Source organism: Pygocentrus nattereri, chromosome 4 (assembly GCF_015220715.1).
Source record: "Pygocentrus nattereri isolate fPygNat1 chromosome 4, fPygNat1.pri, whole genome shotgun sequence".
Lineage (NCBI taxonomy): Eukaryota > Metazoa > Chordata > Actinopteri > Characiformes > Serrasalmidae > Pygocentrus > Pygocentrus nattereri.
Genome location: NC_051214.1, coordinates 44591166 through 44614918, shown reverse-complemented (window position 1 = coordinate 44614918; position 23753 = coordinate 44591166). Strand labels below are relative to the sequence as shown.

General features: G+C 40.3%; 1 protein-coding gene across 8 annotated transcripts in view; it reads left to right on the top strand.

The window, feature by feature from the left end:
• Positions 1–250: 250 nt before the first annotated feature.
• Positions 251–23753, top strand: part of LOC108444009 (T-lymphoma invasion and metastasis-inducing protein 2) — a 76838-nt gene continuing 53335 nt past the window's right edge. For 7 of the 8 annotated variants that reach the window (XM_037538212.1, XM_037538213.1, XM_037538210.1 and 4 more), the window contains exon 1: positions 251–328. The gene's annotated coding sequence lies outside the window, so the exon portion shown is untranslated. Of the gene's footprint in view, positions 329–17258; positions 17389–23753 lie in introns of those variants that run through there. The other variant, XM_037538207.1, reaches the window with a different exon arrangement.

The following is a 23753-nucleotide window of genomic DNA, read 5'->3' as shown; positions in this document are numbered from 1 at the left end:
CGAAAGGACAAAACGTCTTCTTAATATTTGGGCTGACGACCCCTGCGCTATCCCCCTGCTAACCGGGATGGAAGATCCGGTGAGTCGAACAGTGAACGGTAAACAGTTCAAAGAATCGGCTCAAAGAATCGATCTCCACAGCTCTCCGGGCGAGGGATGCGGGCGAGTGTGTGAGGGAGGCGGGCGGGGGGCGTGGCCTCCGCCGATATTGAACCCTGCCTGGCGGGATGTGAGTCAGTGAAAGCGGAGGAGGCGCACAGCAGCACTGACTCGGTTCAGCCTTTATGGACTTATAACTTAGAGACACGTCTTTGGTTTCCAGAAGCGGGTGAGTAAATAACTCGCACGTTTTCTGCTTTGCCTGGTTTTATGACTTCTGCTTTGCTCTTGAGGTTAATGTAGGTTCCTTGCAGTTTCTGTTTTGCTGGATAGAAACGCTTCAGGCTGAGTGCAGCTACGAGTCTGGTTTGTGTGCATTGCTGAGAGTCTTCCTTAGTTCTCATCAGCTTTAGTGATGGCTCATGGCTCTAGAGTTAGTTAGTTAGAGCTATTTAGTTAGGTGGTCAATGCTGTAAGTGCGGAGAGAAGTTTAGCCTCCTGGCAGGCAGCACTGCATGTCTCCAAAGTCATTTCTGCTGTAGTAAAAAGACCTACACTCTCAGAAAAAAGGTACCAAACTGGCCCTGGGGTGGTGCCTCTCTTGTCACTGGGGTGGTACCTTCAAGGGTACATCTCAGTACTTTAAGTCAAGAACCATAATTGTACCATAATCCAACGCAACTATATTTTCTAAGTTATATTGACTCCACAGACCCCGTCTCATCTCCAGGCTTTCCATTATATTGTTCTGTTTTAAAACATTAGGTTATGAAAAGGTACAAATACGTACTTTTCACCTGGAAAAAACTCATTTAAGGTACACAGTTGGACCTTAAAAGCAATGTTGTACCTTTGAGGGAACACTGTTACACTGTTTGTACCTTGATGAACGTAAAATGTTCCTGCACAGAACCTTTATTTCTAACATTGGTTTTCCGTTCTCTTTTCTGTTGATATATGTGAAACGTCTCTCCTTTCTGAAAAAATGGGATAAAAGTGCAGTTTTTCTCATACCAGCTCATTACTGTGGAGCGGCTCCAGGTCCCTGTGGACTGTGAACCAGTTACAAAGCAGTGAAAACCCCCAAAGCCTGACCTCCCCCGTTCATTTCGTTCTTATGGCTCAAGAAACACCTGCTACTCTCTGCATAATCATTTTACCAATACAGACCCCCATACTCTTTTTCTTTATCTGTTTATCTATCTATCCATCTGGTGGTCTTTCTCTGTATACATACATAGGGGTGTAAAACCTCAAGCTCACACAATTATACATATTTTGTGATATTTCAAATGTCACATTAGTATGATCGCATCTGTACAATTCCTTTCAACAAACAATCGATCACTTTGATCGGGCCATTAAACAGTAGGTATTGCAGTGATTGATATCTTTTTGGGGGAAAGTCCCAGTGTAATCATCGCTATTTTTCAGCTAGGACCAGGAAACAGTGGGGAAAAGACATTTTTGTTGAAAAGTGCGCAAACAACATGCAAGAGAATCGATGTACTGTTACACTGTAAAATCCTTACTGTCTACCTCTGGGTTTACACAGTTATTAAACTGGTTATTTGTGGTTGACTACTTTTGTCTTATTTGCTTAAGTTTGAACCTAAGAAGATATTTTTACATTAAAACATTGGGGGGCAGTCGTGGGCTGGAGGTTAGGGAACCGGCCCTGTGACCGGAAGGTCGCTGGTTTGATCCCCAGAGCTGACAGTGCATGACTGAGGTGTCCTTGAGCAAGACACCTAACCCCCAACTGCTCCCCGGGCACTGCGGATTGGGCTGCCCACCGCTCCGGGCAAGTGTGCTCACTGCCCCCTAGTGTGTGTGTGTGCTCACTAGTGTGTATGTGGTGATTCACCTCACAGATGGGTGAAATTTCCCCGTTGTGGGACTAATAAGGGTCACTTAAATTTAGTGTATTTTATTATCCAGTAACATACATTTCGTCCTGTGAATGCAGAGTTTATATGACCATTAACATCAGAATCCTCTGGTTTCCACAGAGTGGACACAGTTTCAACTTTTATTTTTAATATATTCATAGTTAGCCGCTCGTTGATTTATCCACGGTTCTCCTGCTAGCACTGTCCAGCTTAGCCTGTCGGATGGCTGAGAGTATTACTTTAAAACTCTTAAAAGCTATATTTGAACAAGAGGGTAAAATTATGGATTCTATCATGGCAACATACTGTGAGCTGCAGCTGGGCTTCAGTGTGCTCCTCCACAGATGCTTCAGAGTGTAAACGAGTTAATGTGTTAAATTATTGATGCATTATTTAGTACCGTTAATGCATTTTCCTAGTTTGATTATTCTAATCATATATATATATATATATATATATATATATATATATATATATATATATATTGTCCAAAGATTTTGAACTGTCTTCAAAATAGCAACTTTACAGGAGAAGGTTAAAACACACTAAACTTTCACTTTAAGTTGATGTAAAGAGATTTTGTTCCATGTGATTTTATAGCATTTCTGTTGGTCCATTCATCCTGACATTTAAACACGGCGTAAAAGGACAGCTGATGTTGAAATGACACAAATGGAGATACATGGTTTTCTTTGGACAGCGACGATATGAAATACACACACAAATGCTAAACTAAACAGAAATCCTAGTTTTGGTATGCTTTCTTATATTAGATGTTTAATGCATATCAGCGTATCAACGTATCAGTTGTCGAGATGCTGAGCATAAGGTAATATAGAAATGTAGAGTCGCTTCTGAAAATGTGTTGGTTTTCTCTGAAGAGACAAAAATCCATCTATGAATAACAGCATCCACTTTCTATCAGTTACAGTACATCATACCTTAAAGTAGGGCTGAAAGGTTAATCAACAGTCTTAGTACATTTTAAGGGGGTGAATTTAACTTGCTAACACAGAGATTGTGAACTGCCTGTAGTGTTAGACTAGCTAGAAACAACCGAACATCCATGTGCTGTGACATCATAACCACAACTAACTGGTAGTCTGCTGCACTATGTTTAGCATTCAAGCCAGAAAATGTGGATGTTCTGGTCCTCTTGGCCAAAAAATAGGCCTAGGCCTTATTTTGTATAAAATAATATTAATCAGAAAAATCACAATTAGATATTTTGCCCAAATCATTTAACCATTTAATCGTTGACCATCATGACCTTAGTGCTTTTCAATATATGTCCTCTTTGCACAAACACAGCTTGTTAGCCGTACAGCATCCTCATGCATCTTCATTGTGTCTCAAAGTGGCTCCGCTTCCCCCTTCCCCCTGACCGAGAGTGTGTGTCTTTTGTCACGCTACAGAGGAGTGTGTGTCGCAGCAGGTTGCTAAAGAGAACACAAAAGCTTGGCTGAAGTCTTGGAGTGTGGCGCTAGAGGTAAAGCTGATCTTAGATCAGGTCCAAAGCAATAGCTTCACCCAGTGCCTCTGCATATGGCACAAAGGAAGCTCTGTTGTGGAAACACTAGCCCATAATCACCAGTCTCTCACTCTGCCTTCACCAGTCCGTGCCTCTATGTATGCCTGGCCCTTTTGATCAGGATGGCCACATCACGGAGGAATGCACTCCCTGCTGTATTTTTTACTTCTGCTTGGCGTTCTGCCTTCAACAGCATGCATCTGAAATGCTATATTTGACAAATCTGGCCCAGTTCACTGGTTAAAAATGGAATGAACGTCTTGTGTGTCATTTGATTGGCGAATGCGTATGAAAATGAAGACCTCCACGAAATTGAACTTACATCATTTTCACAGCAAGTTTTAAGCGGTAGGTTGGAAAAAATAATCTATGCAAATTTGTACAAAAGGAGTTCAGCCAAAACATATTTGGTGTCTGACATTTGCTCCTTTAGTTTTTGAGCTGGAGCTATGAGGCTGACTAAATCAATGGAATAACTAAGTAACTTACTAAGTCGGAATTGTTCACAGTGGTGGTGATAGGACCCAAACATTTGAAGAGTACAATGCTTTTGAAACCTCCCTGTTTTAAAAAGTATTAAATTGTTTATTTAGACATTGTTTTAGGCCTGAGTCCGTTGTTTTATCCATCAGTAGTGGAGAGGTACATGCAGAGTGTTTTGAGGCAAACCCATCCCCAAGGATTTATCTTTGTTTTACCATTCCCTGGTTCACTGATCATATGAATAGAAAATAAAATGGCAACATTTGCATTGTAGACATGAGAGCCCCTGGTGCCTATCACCACTCTAAAGAAATCTGAGTTAAGTTGAACCATCTCATGTCAACTCACTCTGACTGATTGTCCATAACTCAATGATTGATGCATGCACTTTGAAAAATCGGGCGAATTCCTCTTTGAGAGCTCAACAAGGCTTGGGAAAGGTGTGATGATTTGTGCATACAGTGTACAATGCTTATTGATGCAATACCCCAGCAAGTAATGGGTGAGGGGGCCTATCTTTTAGGCTATGTCTGGAACATGGCCCCCATCTTGAAAGCCACCATGTTGGATCAAGGGCAAGTATTTCCAATGGGAAGGTGGTCATGTAGCATATCAAAGAAGACCAGAATTGTCTCAGAAATCGATTGCCACAATCAAATTTGCAATATCTCTTGTTGCAACAACAACTGGGAATGTTGCCTGCGATGCACAGCTATTTGACGTGTTCAGTGTGCTGTCCCTGGTGCTGAACACAGAGCTGAAGGCGCAGGATCCAATCGTTATGGACCTGCATGAGAATCTCTGGAGAAATGCTGTCACAAGCCCCCACGACGCGGTGCTGAAGGCGGTGTTTGTTGCAGATTTTTTCAGCATACACACTTTGTTTGAGATGACCCCAGAGATAAAAGTCGAGTGCTGTGAGGTCGGGTGATCTGGGAGGCCATTCCAGAGGTCCACGACGGCCTATCCAATGACCAGGGAGTTGAATATCAGGATCACCTCAATCCTCTCTTCTTTCATCAATTCCATCTTCAGTTACCTGTGACGAACAACAAAAGTTTTGAACTTTCTGTGTTGATAACTTTTGAACCACAAGAGATATTGCAAATCTGATTTTGGAAATTGACATTTCTGGTACATGACCACCTTCCCATTGGAAAAATTTACACTTGATCTAATATGGTGGCTTTCAAGATGGCAGCCGTGGCAACCTAAAAGATAGGCCCCCTCACCCCCTCATTACTTGCTGGGGTATTCCAGATATGTCATTTTCCCTTTCATTTCTGAAATAAAACAGTGTCCTGTGACTTTTGACTCACCCTCTATAAAAGACATTGAATATGTCCTAGCAGGTCCACTACATTTGTGCTTTAACAGAAGTCATCTGGCAAACATGACCTTAGCACTCAGCGATATGCACAATCTCTTGATTGCAACAAATCAGCCTTGCTGTTTGGTTTCAATGGAGCGCAAGTGCACAGCATTTTCATATGCTTATCTGGCCAAGCGGTTTGGCCGGCAATGTCCGTCCGCTGACGTTAGTGCACCTGATGGGTATTGTTAGATTGCAAGCACATGGAGGTCAAGCGTGGCTGCGGAATGCTGCGTTCAGTCCAGCGTCTCTGAATCTGACTTGTGTCCAGAGCCATTAGAGTCTGTGTTTTCTTTGCGCTGACGAGCTCTCCCGGAAAGTCTCAGCTTTCATATGGGAGCCCGTGCTGTCTATGTGGGAGCAGGCACTGTCTTTGTTATTCCACACTAGAGTATCAACCAGGCTAACCCATACACTAATTCTAATTGAGTCAAAATATGAGCTTGCTTGTTATGTCTGCCTTTCCATCATGATGGTGTCTATTATGGAGGCCTGTTTTGGAAAGTGAAACCACCTGAAAAATGAGCTTTTTTCACCCTCAACAAATACAGATTAAACTTCTAGTTGACATCTGAACTGAATGGTGTCTACGACAGACCTCTCTGTGTCCGTTTTAAATGCCTTAATTCAGTTGTCATGTTGTGTGTACATGATTTCGACGTGAATAAAAGTAATGCAGTGATGGTGTTGGTCATGAGGACGTCCTGATCTAATCCAGAGGAGCAGATACAGTCATATTTGAAAAGATCGGGTATCAGCTGTATTAACCCTGAGCTATTTCCTTTTTTATTCTTTTTTGATCTATGCCACTATAAGAGAGGTTACGTAAACGGACATTATCTACAACCTGAGGCTTTGTTTCAGAAGATAACAAAGCACTTTAAATGTCTGCAGTGTGGAGCTAATTTACAGTGGAAAATTATAACTTAATTAATAATCTGCCTTGCTTTTGAGTGGCACTACCATCTAAGTGTTCCCTGCTGAACAAAACCCATAGAAACTATTAAGTGCTTCTCTTGGTTCCTTATAGTTTTGTAATGCGTTTTGGCTTTTTTGATGAGTTGATATATTGATGTTCTACAGGAAACTAGTGGTCTCCATTGAAAAGCTTTAAGCCAAGTCCTATTGAAAGGCAAAACCTTTTTTTTTTTTAATTATGGTTTCTAATGGTCCCTTTTCTGCAGGGTTAGTCCTTCATGAGGTGACATCCCATAGCATGCTGTTAGTGAATGTGGTGTCTGTTAGTTGTCATAGCAGAATTAGCAGCTAGTGTTCTCCTGCAAGCATGTTGAGCTGTCAAATGACATTGCATCAATGGCAGTTTGAAAAGAGGAAGGCCTAGCTAGCATGTGGAATTTCCAGTGACTAAACTGGGGAGAAAAATGAGATAAAATGCTCAAATAAAATAAAAATGCTCAATGGTGTTTGAAACAACCTCCATTCCTCTAAACGTGATTGTATAAAATGTGAATGTTTGGCTGTTTCGCTTCCAGTCTGTATTCTATTTACTACATTCCGCTAAAACCATATGGAAAATATAATGACTTGACTAATGACTAGTTAAACCCTGTATCACAGAAATGTTCTGTTTTAATAAAGTAAGCCAAAAAAAACAAAACATACCAGTCAAAAATCTTAAATTGCACACAAACTAAAACCAAAACTTCGTTTTACAGTAGTATTCATTGGCAGAGTAGTATATCTGCACCTGTATTATCTATGAAAATACAAATACCGGATTGGCATTGATTGATACTCAAGGCACAAACAATGTAAATGCTCCCTCAAGGGTGCAACAGTCATCCAAGTAACTGTACCTTAAATACATTTTCCCAGTGGAAAAGTGTGTGTTTACACCTTTTCATAACCTAATGTTTTAATACAGAGCAAAAAAAGTAAAAAGCCTGAAGATGAAATGGGGTGTGTGAAGTCAATACAGCTTAGAAATGATAATATTAATGGATTATGGTACAATTGTGTTCCCTGACTAAAGGTACTGAGATGTACCCTTGAAGTGACAAGAGAGGTACTGCTCCAGTGTTTCGTACCTTTTTCCTGAGAGTATAGATCGGAATGACGGATAAAAAATGGTATTTCTGTGGGAATTATTTACATTTGAATCAAGTAAATTCAAAACAATCAACACAGATGAGCAGTTGCTGTACATTTTGCCTGCCATGCCAGTCCTTACATGCTACCCAATATTGCTTTATGTTTAAACTGATATGGAGTATGCAGTGTCACATTATCTGTGTAGAACTCAGTAGAGATTTCTTGTAATTATTTCAAGGCCCATGGAATCCAAACGATCTCAAGTGTCCTCGTAGCCAACCTCTCGGGACCGTAGCACATAGCCTCCTTTCCTCCTGAGACTATAGATGAAGTGGCCACCCTGCTTTCCAAAGGTCACCAAGCAACCATATGGCCAGTGGACATGCCAGTTATTGTTTGACTGATTAGAGCCTACACCTAGTTAAGCTTTGTTTAAAACAGGCTTTCAATAAGGGTGGATTCAATGAGGGCAGTGATGTATGACTATTTATAAACATGACCCATTCAGGACCATTGGAGGAAATCAAGATTAAAATGAATTATGCTACAGTTGGGCATACCTGAATTTACCTGTTATCTCAGTTAATTGAAGTATACATAAGAAGGTCTGCATTAAATAATGGTCTTTAACTTTAGTTAGTGTGAATTCCTTGATGACACCATGTAATGACTGAGGTTTTCACTGGAGCCTGTTTTCCATTTATTTGTACGGTGCCATGCAGCCTCATATTTCCATGACTAGTTTCCAAATCCTTTGTGAATGAATGGTTCAATAAAGAACCTAAAAATTGCATGTTCTCAGCATCATTTAGATGACAGCTCTTTGACGGCCCAATAAAAAATGACCCATGGTAAACCAAAGGTTTAGGAAGGAGTTGGCACAACTGAGCTACCTTTTCTCACAAAAATCATAATCATATTGGAGTCACAGAGAATTGCTTAAAAAATCTGGACAAGTGTAATATTTCAAGCTAACTTTTGATGTGTTTATTGGCCTCATTAGAGCAGAATGTTTATGTGATGCTGGGTTACTGTGTTAAAATGTCTGTACTTTATTCATCATACTGCATTTGTAACCCTACAGTAATGTTATTTTTCTCTATAATGCTAATCCAGTCCCAATTTCAACATTTTATCAATGTTTAGGCATCAGCATCTGCAGACACATGCATGAAAAATTACAATTGCAGCGATGTACAGTGGTATGCAAAAGTTTGAACACCCCTGGTCAAATGACCTTTGTTGCTTTTCTAAGTAAATATAAGTTTACACATTGTACACATGACGGTTACTTAGAAAATCAACAGTTCATGTGATTTGATTAGGGGCACCCAAACTTTTGCACACAACTCAATCACACAGTCGTATGTGTTATTTAGTTATCGAGCATTCAAGCAAGGTTATATATAACATATGTCAAATCATTAGACCTTCTCTGAAGATCCAGAAGACCCAAAGATTTCTTCACTGGTACAGTGTAAGTGCTTCTACAGTCTTAAAAAAGATGGTTCTTAATAGGTTCTTCAGTAAAGAAAATGGTTCTATATAGAACCATGAGCACTCAAAGAACCCTTTGCATGATTAAAGGGTTTTTTTGCATCATGAAAGGGTTCTACAGATTGATGGAACCTGGAATCGCAGTCGTTAGGGAACTGGCCCTGTAACCGGAAGGTTGCCGGTTCGATCCCCAGTGCCAACAGTCCATGAGTGAGGTGTCCTTGAGCAAGACACTTAACCCCCAATTGCTCCCCGGGTGCCGTGGATAGGGCTGCCCACCGCGCCGGGCAAGTGTGCTCACTGCCCCCTAGTGTGTATGTGGTGTTGCACTTCACGGATGGGTTAAATGCGGAGGTGGAATTTTCACATTTGTGAGATTTTATCTTAACTTTACTAGAACCTCTTTACTAAAGAACCCTTGAAGAACCATCTTTTTCTGTGTGTATGTAATGCCAGCATCCTGTATTTGGACTAGTGATGGAAGACAAGAAATACAGACGCTGTTCAGCATGAAGGCACTGATCTTACATTCATTCATATTAACGATACCCTTTTGGTTAATCTCTGTGTGTCTGTCTGTCTGTCAGTCTGTCACTGTCTCTTCTGTTGGACGGTTTGAGGCTCATCCTCATATTCACGCAGACCAGACTGACAGAGCCGGAGAGAGGGCGAGGAAAGTGAAGTTAAAGCATCACTAGTCTCCTGCGTTCGTTTTTCCATTGCTGGTCACTGTTGGCCAGCAGCCTGGCTGCATCTCTAATCGAGTTTTGAAAGTGCCTCCATGTCTTTTGTGGGCAAATGCAGAAGAAGGGCTTTCTGTTTCCAGCTGTCTGAACTGCTGCCGTGTGGAATTTGTGGTGGATTTTCTACCTAATTAACCTCCATTTTCTCGTGCAAAGGGACTTTTTTTTCCGATGGAGGAATGTGATATGGCTTTAGCGCTCCTTGCGTTTAGTTATTTTCTCTAAGCCTGGCTCACGCGCAACATTAACCTGCTTGTTTGGGCCCAGCGGAACCGTGTAATTCCACAAAGGCGGTGTAGACTCTACAGCTCTGGAGACGAGGAGGGGGGCGCGATAACATCTTCACAGTTTATTTTAGCCAAACTCAACTCAATTCGTCGCACCACATGCCAATGGCCTGCATCAACAAAATGTCTCGCTATCTCAGGCATAGTGGACTTTGTTTTGTTGTTGTTATATTTTTCTGTAGAGGATATTGGGCTGTTCAGTTACATTGGCTTATTAAGTTCTTGTCTAAGCTTTGGTCTATTTAAGGCACCTATGATGGCTGAACTTTGATAAATTTAAAGCAGTATGAAGTAGTTTTTGAACATTTTGCTCATCAGTCACCAACGCTGAGCATTTTGCTTAGATTTGCATCAGAGCTGTGAAGCTATCGTAGCTTTTATGGTCTCTGTATGACACATTGTTTTAAGTAAAAATGGACAGAAATACGTTGCGAAAACACTTAGCAGTCATCCCAAAGCCTGTACTTTGTCCATTGTTGTGTGCCGTATGGAGCCAGAGACCACATAAGCAAGTCTGTTTAGGATTACGTGTTGAAGAGTTTAACCTGGTTTGGGTTAGACAAGTATGTGATGTCTGCAGCCCTCAGACTTTTATATTGTCGCTGTCCAAAGAGAAATGTGCATCTCCAAAATACTGAACAGTAGGAAAAAAAAAACATTTAGTGTAAATTAATGTAACAACTCATTTTGGAACGTTTGGAGCTTATAGGAAAAAAATGGATATACATCTTTTATTTCGGACAGTGATGACATGATACACCATAGCTCAGTAAGATTAATTAAGGGAGCCTATAAAAGGGTTCCTAAGGTCATGATTAGGGTCATTGGGTCATACCTCAAAACACCCTTAAATAGCAACTAACATGGTATATACTGAATGGTATGGTATTGGGCTGGTCTTAAGGGTCTATCTAGTACTGGCTAACAATGTTGTGCAATGTTGTGAATATAAAATCATGAGTAGAAACATTTAAACCTTGCCTATCACCAAATAGATTCCCATTCTCATTGACTGAAATGTATGAGGTTCCTGGGAACATAGACGCCTTGAAACACGAGACTGGTTCAAAAAGGGATCCAAGGGCGCAATGCTAATTGGTGGCTAAAAGCTTCTTGTATTTAGGGATGTTACTTGGAGTGTTTAGGGATGAACAAGATTCAAATGCTCAGATTTATGCTCAAAACAGGAAATTGCCAATCGGACAATTAATCGTTTTTATTTTGGCTGAGCTATGTTGCAGTTTCATGCTGTAAAAAAAGCTATAGCATAGTTATTCATGACTCATTGTGTTAAAGTGTAGCACTTTGTTTGATTTGTGTTTACCCTTTTGTGGTGTTCAGGTCTGTGGGACCCAGTTTCAGTATTTACCAAAAGGAAAAATTATGCGATTTATTATTATTATTTCAACCTCAGATTAATTAGCCTTTGCTACAAAGGCTATATATAAAATAACACATTTTTTAATACATTTATATTACACATGAACTTGCGGGGATTAAAACTATAGAGGTACTGAGTCCCTTCACTCTGTTCTCCTCCCACATGACCTGCTGTTAGAGTGTGTGTATGTGTTTGTATATGTGTGTGAGGTTGGACAACATGGACAGGCTGCTGACTGGCTACAGCTGCTAAAGGAGAACCCTACGCTGGCCACTTGTGATATTTTTAACACCTGATATTTTTACATAAATTGTTATGGTTGTGATTTAATAAACCAATAATGCGGTGGGATCACCAGACCACTGAGTAACAACAACATGAACACCACACAAGGCCTAAAAAGTGAACTGACTTAAAATGTGAAACTTTTTAAAGTTTGGCTCTTCAATGAGCAAACAACATTTCGATTGCATATTTGGCTGATACCAAGTTCTAGAAATGTGCTGGCATGTTTCACGTGTTGAATTAGCCCACTCAGTGTGAGCTTCAAAGAAAGAAATCAGAATCTGAATTGGTGCATCCTCAGTGTGTCTCTTCAATGATTTATTCATTTTTAATGGAATTGTTTGTTTAAATGTTTGTCCAAATGTCCTGTTTTTGTTCTCTGTTACCATTTAATCAGTGTCTAATGTCAAATTCTAATGTATAAATCTCTGAATAACAACAGTAAAAGGTAAGCCAAGTGGCTAAGATACCTTCCTCGTTGCCTGTTTACACCTGAACATGTGTGTGTGTGTGTGAGAAACGCGACACGTGTCCTCAGCTCCTCAGCTGGAAAACCGCAGGCTTGGAAAGCAAAGAGCCATTGAGCATCAGTGAGTTTTTGCTGCTGAACGTCAGGCCGCAGAGGAAGGGAAGGGTCCTGTCTGAGAGCAGACTTTCACCCAAAATAAACAGGGCCAGCATTGTCCTTGGCAAACACCCTCCCCCTTCCCTTCCATTTTTTAACATGTGGAAAAGCAAATGTGGAATCAGCTGAATGTGCGGAGCTGTAGGTCCGGGTTTGGTGAGGCTAAAGTACTAATTCAAAAGGTGCTGGTTAAGATGCGAACAGACTTCTGAATTCATTTTCCTCTCTGTCTGCCACTGCAAGTATTACCTTCGGGCTACTTGTACATGCATGTGCTTTTTTGTGCCTCAGCTCCCAAAAAGTGTTGAATGCTAGTCTACTAATAACAATTAGTGCTCAACTTTTGCTAAAAGAGGCTTCATTTACTCCTTCCACTGCATTTTTACAGAGTACTGAGTACTCATAGTTTTGGGACCTGAAGTTGGTTTTTGGTAGTTAATTCTTCTTACTAGGCTTTTACTGGAGCATGGTTTAAAGCTACTTTATCCACTTTTCCTAATACCTCTATAGTCTGTTCTCTCATCTCATGCATTAACATAAAGCTCCAGGACACAGGAAACCAGAGCAAATAAAACTGAGGATTATGAAGTGCCTGCAGCTGTAATTTGGAGAACCTTACATCTGTATATTTCTACTTGGCCAAGCTTCGAACTTCGAAGTTCAGAGTGGGCACTGCCTCTTTGTGCCAGAAATGCATCGTTTTAGGACCATTTTAGTGGGTTTCCGGTCACGTTCAAGTTTTACAAGTTTTTAAGAAACATGATTCCTGCTCTGGAGATATTATAATGAATATATTTGCTTCTGCACATCCTGTTGGCCAAGTCATGCCTTAATAGCATTGGTGCAGAACTACTTGTAGCTATGGTTATCAGCTGTGTTGCATCTTTGTTTAATTTAGTCCAGTGTTTTCAGTCTTCAAAGTCCATGCAGTGATTTAGGGTGGAGGTTGCACAAGCATTGATCAGCCATAACATGAAAACCTCTTTTTCTACCCCTCTTTGTCAATTTTATCAGCCCTACTTACCATATAGATGCGCTTTATGCTTCTACAATTACAGACTGTAGTTCATCTGTTTCTCTGCATACTTCGTTAGCCCACTTTCACCCTGTTCTTCAATGGTCAGAACCCCCACAGGACCACCACAGAGCAGGTATTATTTGGGTGATGAATGATTCTCAGCACTGCAGTGACTCTGATGTGATGGTGGCGTGTTAGTCTGTGTTGTGTGTATTTTAAAATAGTAGATGCTTGTTTCTTTTCACTTGAAATATTAACAAAATGTCCTATGGTCAGGGGCCCAAACTTTAAATTGATAGAACTGGCTCAGCCCCAGTGCAGAATGCAAAGGAAAGCTTTTATGTTGCCCGTCAGTGGCAATATTTAAAATATCGTCACTGCCCAAAGAAAAACAAGTATCTCCAAAATAGCGACTTTGCAGGAGAATGCAACAACACCCTTACCTTTCATGTATTTAATGTATAGAGATTTTATTGTAAGTGATTTTAGAGCATTTCTATTGGGCTGTTCATTACGAAATGTTCACACAACTTAAAGGACCTATCGTGTGTTGAAATGATGTAGAAGAATAAAAATCAACAATAACGGAGATACATGGTTTTCTTTGGACAGCGACGATATATAACATAATTTGGGCGTTTCATTCCCACTGAAGAGGAATATGCTTCTCCTGTGAATCATGTTTGTTTTCAAGCTCAGGACAGGGCAAAAACAACTGTTGACGCCACGTTAATTGCTTGCTTTCTGCAGTGTGTCTTGAGAGGTCTGCCACAGAGTGAGGTTGCTTTAGTGCCAATCCCTCCCATTGGTTTGGTTGGTTGAGCCATCACTTCTTCCTGTTTCTTTCCGAGTGACTATTACAGTTAAATCCGCTGCTCTTTACGCAGACCTTTTTCACGATAACCTCCTTATGACATCATCCTGCTGTTTTTTTCCCAGGCATTCCCCTTCGATAATGAGAGGCCTTGTGCCACAGCTGTGTTTAATTGCAGATACTCCTCCATTTGCCCATTTTATTTCTCCGTTGTTCCCAGAAGAGAGCGATAGGTCTGGTGCGCTCTTTCATCAGTACAATTGCTTACTTGAGCTTTTCAAGTATACACAAGCATCGGCCACACATGGACACAAACACAGACATGTTTGTTTTTAATACAGCGTCAGGATGTAGGTTCATACATATGCCCTGAGATATATGCAAGTTTCTCAGTGAGGCTTCTCATCAGCGACACATCCTTTCAGACCCATAGTGCTGAGTGGTCTTCTCACAGGGGAGGGATGGACAGAAACACCTGTGGATGTTTTCAGATCTGAAGCAGCTTAATTTTCTCTTCTCTCTCAAAGAGGAAAGCTTTAAGTGCTGTTTTTCTGATGGGAGCAGTGTTGGTGCTCTGGCAGGTCCTGAGTGGCTGTTAGTAGCTTTAATGAACTCAATTATGTAAATTTCCATTTCTTATGTGATTAGATAATCTCACATTTACTATCCTCAGAAATATCTACTAAAAAAAATAATTACTTGCTCTTAATGGCCATTTTAATTAGAAATTAAAGAAAAGAAGGGTAGTCTGTATGTAAGTATAGATAAGTATAGATCTATATGTAAACCTAACCTACGCCTCACCCTGAACTTAACCTCAAGATGCTTGCATCCTGAAAATGTACAAAAACACACACATTCTCACACACATTGTGGGTGTACAATTCAGTTCTCTCATCTGTGTTTTCCCCTCTGAAGGTCTCATTCATCTCTCACATGTCTTAGTGAGGGAAAGCATTATTAAAGTGTATGTGTGTTCGTGTCTGCAGTAATAAGTTACAACTCTCAGACATTGCTTAGCGTGTGTCTATAGGGGAGCAGGTTTTATGGGGTAAATGGTAAGCTGCTAGCTTGAAATCCCTCACGATTAAGGCTTTAACATGCCAAGAACACTGAGCCTTCTTTCCCCAAGGCTTTGTGTGAACTTCAGTGACCCATAATGCATTTCAGTCTTGTGTTTTGGGCCCTGGGAGCTGATGAGATCTTTGCACTGGGGCTGTAAAAGCAGTAGTGGATGCAGATGTTTTTCTTTATGAGCTTCTGTGCGCTAGAAGGTGGAGGTAAAGCTCTTGTTCATGTTTTTATGGTGATTGTCTAAATAGAACTATTGTTCTAGATTTAGACCAGCTTTAGAGATGGCTTACTTTTTTGTCTCAAAGAACAAGGAGATGATAGTATAAAGTGTATGGAGATACAAAAAATATACAAAAGCATCCTTCAAACCTTTCTTCCAACATTCACTGTATTAATAGGGAGGTGGTCTCCCTTTGTTGCACTAGCAGCTTCTGTTATTCTGAGAAGGTTTGATTCAGCTATGAGAGAATTAGTGTAGTCAGCACCGATAATTGCTGAATCTGGATTGTTTACAAAGCTCCAACTTATCCAAAAGGTCTTTGAGTGAAGTTTCATCTCTCCAACTCATCCCAAAGGTGTTCAGTGGAGATTCATTTCTCCAACTCATCCCAAAGGTGTTCAGTGGAGATTCATCTCTCCAGCTCATCCTGAAGGTGTTCAATGGGGATCCATCTCTCCAGCTCATCCTGAAGGTGTTCAATGGGGATCCATCTCTCCAACTCATCCTGAAGGTGTTCAGTGGAGATTCATCTCTCCAACTCATCCCAAAGGTGTTCAGTGGAGATTCATCTCTCCAACTCATCCTGAAGGTGTTCAGTGGAGATCCATCTCTCCAACTCACACTGAACGTGTTCAGTGGAGATTCATCTCTCCAACTCATCCCGAAGGTGTTCAGTGGAGATCCATCTCTCCAACTCACCCTGAGCGTGTTCAGTTGAGATTCATCTCTCCAACTCATCCCAAAGGTGTTCAGTGGAGATCCATCTCTCCAACTAATCCGAAAGGTGTTCAGTGGAGATTCATCTCTCCAACTCATCCTGAAGTTGTTCAATGGGGACCCATCTCTCCAACTCATCCCGAAGGGGTTCAGTTGAGATTCATCTCTCCAACTCATCCTGAAGTTGTTCAATGGGGACCCATCTCTCCAACTCATCCCAAAGGGGTTCAGTGGAGATTCATCTCTCCAACTCATCCTGAAGGTGTTCAGTGGAGTTTCATCTCTCCAACCCATCCCAAAGGTCTTCAGTGTAGATTCATCTCTCCAACTCATCTCAAAGGTGTTCAGTGGAGTTTCATCTCTCCAACCCATCCCAAAGGTCTTCAGTGTAGATTCATCTCTCCAACTCATCTCAAAGGTGTTTAGTAGAGATTCATCTCTCCAACACATCCCAAAGGTGTTTAGTAGAGATTAATCTCTCCAACTCATCCCAAAGGTCTTCAGTGGGTATTCATCTCTCCAACTCATCCCAAAGGTCTTCAGTGGAGATTCATCTCTCCAGCTCATCCCGAAGGTGTTCAGTGGAGATTCATCTCTCCAACTCATCTCAAAAGTGTTCAGTGGAGATTCATCTCTCCAACTCATCCTGAAGGTGTTCATTGGAGATTCATCTATCCAGCTCATCCCGAAGATGTTCAGTGGAGCTCCATCACTCCAACTCATCCCACAGGTGTTCAGTGGAGCCTCATCACTGCAGTGAATATGTTTCCATTGCTCCACAGTCTAATGAGTGCTTTACAGCCCTTTTGCATTGCATATGGTGACTTTAGGCTAATGTGCAGAGCATCCCATGTTACTGACAATACTTTTCCATACATATTACATGACTGTGCACATGTCTGGATATTTATGGACATACAGTGTACATTTATATGTACAGCATGGACATATAGAGCATATGCTAAGTATCATTGTAACTCATCAGGCAGCTCTGCCTGTGGAAGCTTTTGTCCGTCATTGTTTTCCATGTGCTCTGGTGCTCGTGAGCCTCTCCCACTGTTGCATAACCGGCATGGCTCTTAAATTCCCAGCAGTGAGATCAGTTTCTGTGGCACGGAGCTGAAGTTTGGAGTAGCAAAAGTTATGTAAGAGAGTGAAGGGGTTGCTGCTGTTCTCATGTTTACATTTTCCTCTGGCCTGGAGGAGAACTTTTGGGAAGAGGAATGACTGAAATCAAAAAACAACTTCTGCAGCTTAAAGTTGGAACTGGATGGGCGGATGGGCAAAGGCAAGCCTGGGTGTGTCTGCTAATCTAACGCCTGTATGTATTTCTGTGGTAAACACAGTGTGCATGGCAGATAGGAAGATTAAAAATGGGAAGTCAAGGCTAGCATAGTCCTGGAGTGTTGTGTCTGAATGCGTGTGGATGTTCTCAAGGCTTTGGGTGGAGATCTGCTTCAACCTAACCTGCTTCAAAGCCATAACTTTTATTATGTTAATCCACTAAAAGCTTGGTATATTGTTTTTATTTACTTACACCGCTGTGCAAATAGATTCTCTAGTCATGTTTGTGTATTGAGTAAAATTTGAGTCATTTCATGATGCAGTGAATCATTTAAAAAAGAATCGTATTCAGAATTGATTCGTTGTGAGGTCACAGACTTACATCCCTGGTGGAGGCACACTGAGGCTGTTGCCTATCCACCTATCCAGTGCCAACTTTTAGCTGCAGAAGTTGTTTAAGCTTCCCAAAGAAACATTCTCCTGAAGGTCAGAGGAACATATAAACAGAAGAACAGTTGATTGTCCAGTATGCAGACTGACTGATGGTAGACTTGGAAAAGTCTGCCTCTTGAAAGTCCTCTTCTGATTGTCTAGCTGCAAATGACAGGAAATGGCTAAATAGCAATGCATGGCCAAAAGAAGTAGTTTCTTAGTGAAAATGTATGTGTGCATGTGTGCAAAAGAAAGATAGTGAGAGTAAGAATGAGATTTTTCCAGTTCTTCTTAACTAAACAGCATGTCAGCAAAATTCCCTTGTGTTGTGTGAGCATGGCCAAGCAGGGTGCTTTTGTCTTCTAAACATGTCAGAGGTATTTTTCATAGCCAATCAGGCAGGAAGAATGGTGACAAACCTTTCTGTTCTCTCAAATCACCGTCACTTCCAGACCTGTGGGCTCCAGGTGGGAGCAGATGTTCTGAAGAAGGGCTATGTATTATATTACTTGTTAATCATTATCATGATGCCAGGATTCACAATATTGATACTACAAAAGTGTACAATGTCCAGACTCTGTGCTCTCATTCAGTGATGTATTTATGAGGGCTGTTAGAATATGTAAAAAAATATATGTAAAGTGTGTTTATGAAACCAAATGATCTGTTTGACAGACTTTCCTTAATCACTTTATATTTATAAGTTTAGCTGTGTGGCTTAGCTGTAACTTTTTGTGAAAGTCGCAACCCCTAGCTTGAGAATCGCTGGTTTAACAATGTTTGCGTTTGTGTCGATTTTATACTGAGCTGAGAATTTATGAGACATAAGATTGACTTGGAAATCAGTTGTTTGCTGGAGTTATTTATCTTTTCTCTTATTTTCTTTGCAAAATAATAGTATGATTAAAAATGCATTCAAAAGTTGAATAAATTTGAATATTTGACAAAGAAACAACATTGATTTCTGAACCCATCTGATGGCCTCAGTAACTACCAGCAGTGCAGGTGAGCCATTGGAGAGAGGAGAGGAGGGTGGTGGGCTCTGGGCAATTTTATAACAGCCCTCTAATGTCTTTGTTGAATGCATCATATCACTACTTAATGCATCATATATTCTACTTCAGTATACTTCATCTGTTAGCCTAGACCCTGGTTTACACATTCTAGTTATTATCCTAGTCACTCACTGTTTTATTCAGGACTATCAGCATCCTGACTGGTCACATATGAGGGCTGGATAAATTGATGCATTCACAAAATCCAACAAACATAAATCATTTTGGTTAAAAAGCAATGAAAGAGTTTAGATTTTTATATAGGGCAGAGCTTATTTTAATCACCATATGTTGCCCTTTGTAGTTTAGGATTTCTTTGTATATATCTTGCAGGCCTGTCCTGCACTGGGCTGGACCATGCAGTATGAAAATAAAACGCTAGCAGCACAATTGGTGGATGTGGCTTGGCTGTTTTTGGCTGGGTGGATATGTTTTCTTCATGCAACACTTTTAAGCTTTCAGATTCATTCTAGAGGCTGGAATCAGCTGGCCTTCAGCACCAAAAGTGTCAAGCATTAAGTGTTTAATACAGAGGCAGAGCACAAGTGGCTGTTTTCCCTTTACCCTCTACTTTTCTTCATTACAAATGTGATTTCTCATTGATGTCATTTTGCTATTTAAAGAACATGATCTAACAAAAGTATAATATTCATCGATTTTTTCACTTTGTTTCACAAATTACCTTTGTGCATAAGAAATCATGAACAGGAATGTACTTCACATTTCAGTATCCTTTTGGTACACTGATCAAAGAAACCATTGCTAATTGCCCCCTGAACATTTACACACTCAGTCAGAAACTTTCACAGCACATCCAACAATAAAGGCAGCATGCAGCTTCTTTCATGCAGTGATAGAAAAGAAGGCAATTAAAGTAATAATTAATTTTATTGAAATGCACAGTTCAACAATGTCAAACAGAAAATAATATTTAATAAAAAAATGGAGGCAACAATGGAGAAATGGAGAGTCACAAAGTCAAAGTGCATATTGGCTAAAATGACAAGCTCCCGTGGATGAGAGATTGAGACGTAGAGTGTAGTATAGCAGAGAACTAGGAAGCGCCATAAGCAAAAATATAACTTTAAGAGATATAACAATTAATATAACAGACCCAGATCCAGTAGTTTTGTTGTCCAACTACAAGCATGAGTAAATACATAAATAGATAGATAGATAGATAGATAGATAGATAGATAGATAGATAGATAGATAGATAGATAACCCACAACTTGTTAAGGGGCCCCTGGCAGCCACAGAGCCACAAATAGCTGCATATGTCGCTTCATAGGTAGAGCCAGCATAGGACAGAGTACTGTCCATTACCATACTAAGGCTTTTGATTTGTGTAGTTTGGGAAAAAGTAAAATCCTTAAAGTTAATATGAAAATCAGATCATTTAGAAATCGCAAATTTAGACCTAATGAAAAGTCTTAGTATATGTATATGTAGATAGTATATGAGAATGGAAAGTAGAGATGTAGCTGTAGGCAAGGTACATATATAGAGCTGGGTATCAAATGCGTAATAATGGAAATCAGTAGCTTAGTGCTTCATAATAGATCCCGATGGAAGAAGATAATTGATGAAGATAAAGGGGCCCAGTAATTACACCTGGGGAACACCATTTAACATATTTATTTTTCCTATTGATTAAGTACAAAGTGAGCCATTTGTGGGCCAGGTTGGTGATACCTTTGGAAGAAAGTTGATCTAAAAACTAGGACACAGAAAGCTTCAGTTTCACATGATGCTTCTTTTTACTATGACCAACATGGACATTCGTGCACACTGATCACCCTGGAGACAAATCTTAGTGAGTAATAGAGGACACTCTTAACGTATCGTCAACAGTATTTCAGTGAGAGAGGGTTAATTATACTTTACAAGTTGACCCCTTCCTTGACACAGAACAATCCTGAGCACAGTCTTATCCAATGTCATGTGCATCGTTTCGTAGAAGTCTTTTTTTTTTTTTTAATTTATTCACTCTATTTGCTTTCAAACTGTTAGTTTTGCTTGTGGCATAACACTGTGAACTGGTTTGTATGTGGTATCAGTGTGTTTACTCAGGCTTAGCAGTAACCACAGCGTCCTGCCCATTAGTGGCCAGCAGATGCATGCATTTGTGTGGACAAGTTGGATGGAGGCGGGTGCTGAAAGCAGTGCAGGCTCAGTCTCAGCTCCAGTACGTACAGAGCATCGGCAAGCTAAAGCTGCACTTCATCACTGCGCTCAGTCCGGCAGACTTTCAGTTAAATGAGTCATTAATCTACTGCTGAGCTGCTTAAATCTCTCTCACTGAATGTGGTTGTTCTAGAAATTGCTGACTCTGTGTTTTTTCACAAAGGGGCTGAATATTCGTCTTCTGGGCCCATGAAGTTGCTGTTGTCACAAGTTTGGAGACACCTTGCCTTCTTTAGAACTTTTTAAAATAATGTTGGATTTTCATTCACACTTTCCACTGACACAAGTTACACTGTATGTCCAAAAGTGTCCAAATAACCAAATTCTAGTTAGTCGGTTCAGCTGCTTTAAAGTGCACCTACTGCCAATTCAAATGTTCAAGTACTGGTCAATAGAATGGGACGCTCTAGAGCAGCCACACATGGACCTAAGGTCTCCATGCCCAAAGTCAAGTGTAAGCTAGTGAGCAGTTTAAAGCCTCTCAGCATTGAACTGCATTCTCAGAAATGATGGAGCTCCATACAGTACCATTGGCTATTTAAATTTAGGGTAATTTATTTTATGCCATCATTTTACCCATAATAATTATACAGCACTTTAAAGTTTGTACTTGAACTTTGTACACTCTTAGCCAGAAAATAGCTAGAACCTGTTTGCATTTTTAGTGTAGTTCAGTTAGACTGAAACTTTCCATCATGTTGCTCAGAATAATTGCTGATCCCTGGTATCGGGTCAGTACCTTCTCTAGTTAAAAGCACATATTAAAACTCTTTTGGCCCGAAGGCCTTTTGGTATGAAAGGTTACAGTGTTGACATCACAAGGCTGGATAAACTATGTGGCCTTTGGCTTTATAAAGGCAGATTTTGCAGGGGAAATGGCAGAATTTACATACTTTTGATTTAATATTTCTTCAAAAAATATACTCTTTTGAATTAAACATAAATTGGATCACTAGGTGAAAGGAAGTATAGATTTATATGAACCATTTTACTAAATTCGTTCTGCATTCACACAGTAAAAGAAATTTTAAAATAAAAACAAGTATTCATACTTAGGATAAATACTTAATGTCATGAACTATTCAAACCCAAGGCATTAATAGAGATAGTAATTAGCTAAGTAAATACAAAATAATCTTTTATAGGGTATTTTCTCTGTCCCAAACCCTATCCCCTAATTTACACTTGTGAGAATAATGCTTTTTTCAGATTTTTAAGGATCTTTTTTTTTAACAAAAACAAGTCCAAAGACTTATTCTTACTAAGATTCATCATGCGTTTAAGTTTTACTTAAAAAAATGCTGTCCCGTGTTTTCATGTCACTACTGAAACAGGAAAGGTTTTAGTCCATAGATGGAGCCTTATTTTAGCCACACCCCTGCATTTTAAAGCAGGAAGTGAGACTGCATCCCTGACCCTCACGGCCACATGGTGAGCAGTTATATCCCACTTTTTTGAAGTTAATGTGTCCCAAAGTCTGAAAATCACTGTGTAACATTTAGAATGTTCACTACAGGAACACATGTTTTCAGCATTTAAGTAAACATTTTTGTGTTTTGATGAAAAATATGTTGATTTTATGTGAATCTGTTCAAAGCTGTGTTTAGTAGTCATTAGCATTTAAGTATTCTGCTCAAAATTAGCTAAAATTGTCGCTACTGAAATATTTGGTCATGTTTCGGTAGTATTATGGTGGTTGGTTAGTGTAGTGATTAACACCTCTGCCTTCTACACTGTAGACTGGGGTTCAATCCCCACCTGGGTAAGCACCCTACACTATACCAATAAGAGTCCTTGGGCAAGACTCCTAACACCACCTTGGCCTACCTGTGTAAAATGATCAAACTGTAAGTTGCTCTGGATAAGAGCGTCAGCCAAATGCCATAAATGTAAATTATGATTGGTTCTTGACAAAATGCAATGTTCAAATGAACATAATTAAGGTACAGGCTCAATAAATGCAAAAGGATTTTATTCTAAAGTCCAAGTCAGTTAGAAGTCTGAAATGTGTTTTGAGCTCTGACTTTGAACCAGTTTGGTAGAATCTCACTGCATACTGAGAGCCGGTGTCGATCACAGCACTAAACCCAGTGGCGGTGCTGTAGGGTCTCTGTTGAATTTTAAATCCTGCTAGACATTGATGGATGGCCATTGGATCTGAGCACCTGCGTGATGCAGAGGCATCTGGACGCTGAAATGGCCAGCCCGTGCCAGACACTTGTCCCGCAATGTGGCTTCTCATCCCTCTCTTTCCTAAGGAACAAAGGAGCAGAATAAATGAGCACGTTTCTCCTCGGGGGGAGTGGATTTCACACCCCGCAAATCTTGCAAAGGAAAAGTTTAGAATGCAAAAACTAAGAAGACTAAAAAGACTAAATAATCTCAAATCTGAATCTCACCACTTGCAAATCACCAATGAGCTGCCCACTGAATATCCTGGAGATGAAGAATCTTTAAATTGACACATCAATAGTAATAAAGTCAAGTTTGTGAGTCTCTCGACCCTTTAGAATGCTTAATTATCATGTACTTATTGTAATTTAGTAAACTAACTCAGTCATCTGTCTACTCAACCAGATGCACGCAGGTATGCGGGTGAGGGAATAACTGAGTGAATCTGCTGAATTTAATGACACATGGCATGTTCTGACGCCTTCCATAGCTGCTATGTCTGTATGACTCACTGGGTGTTACAGCAAGTTCGT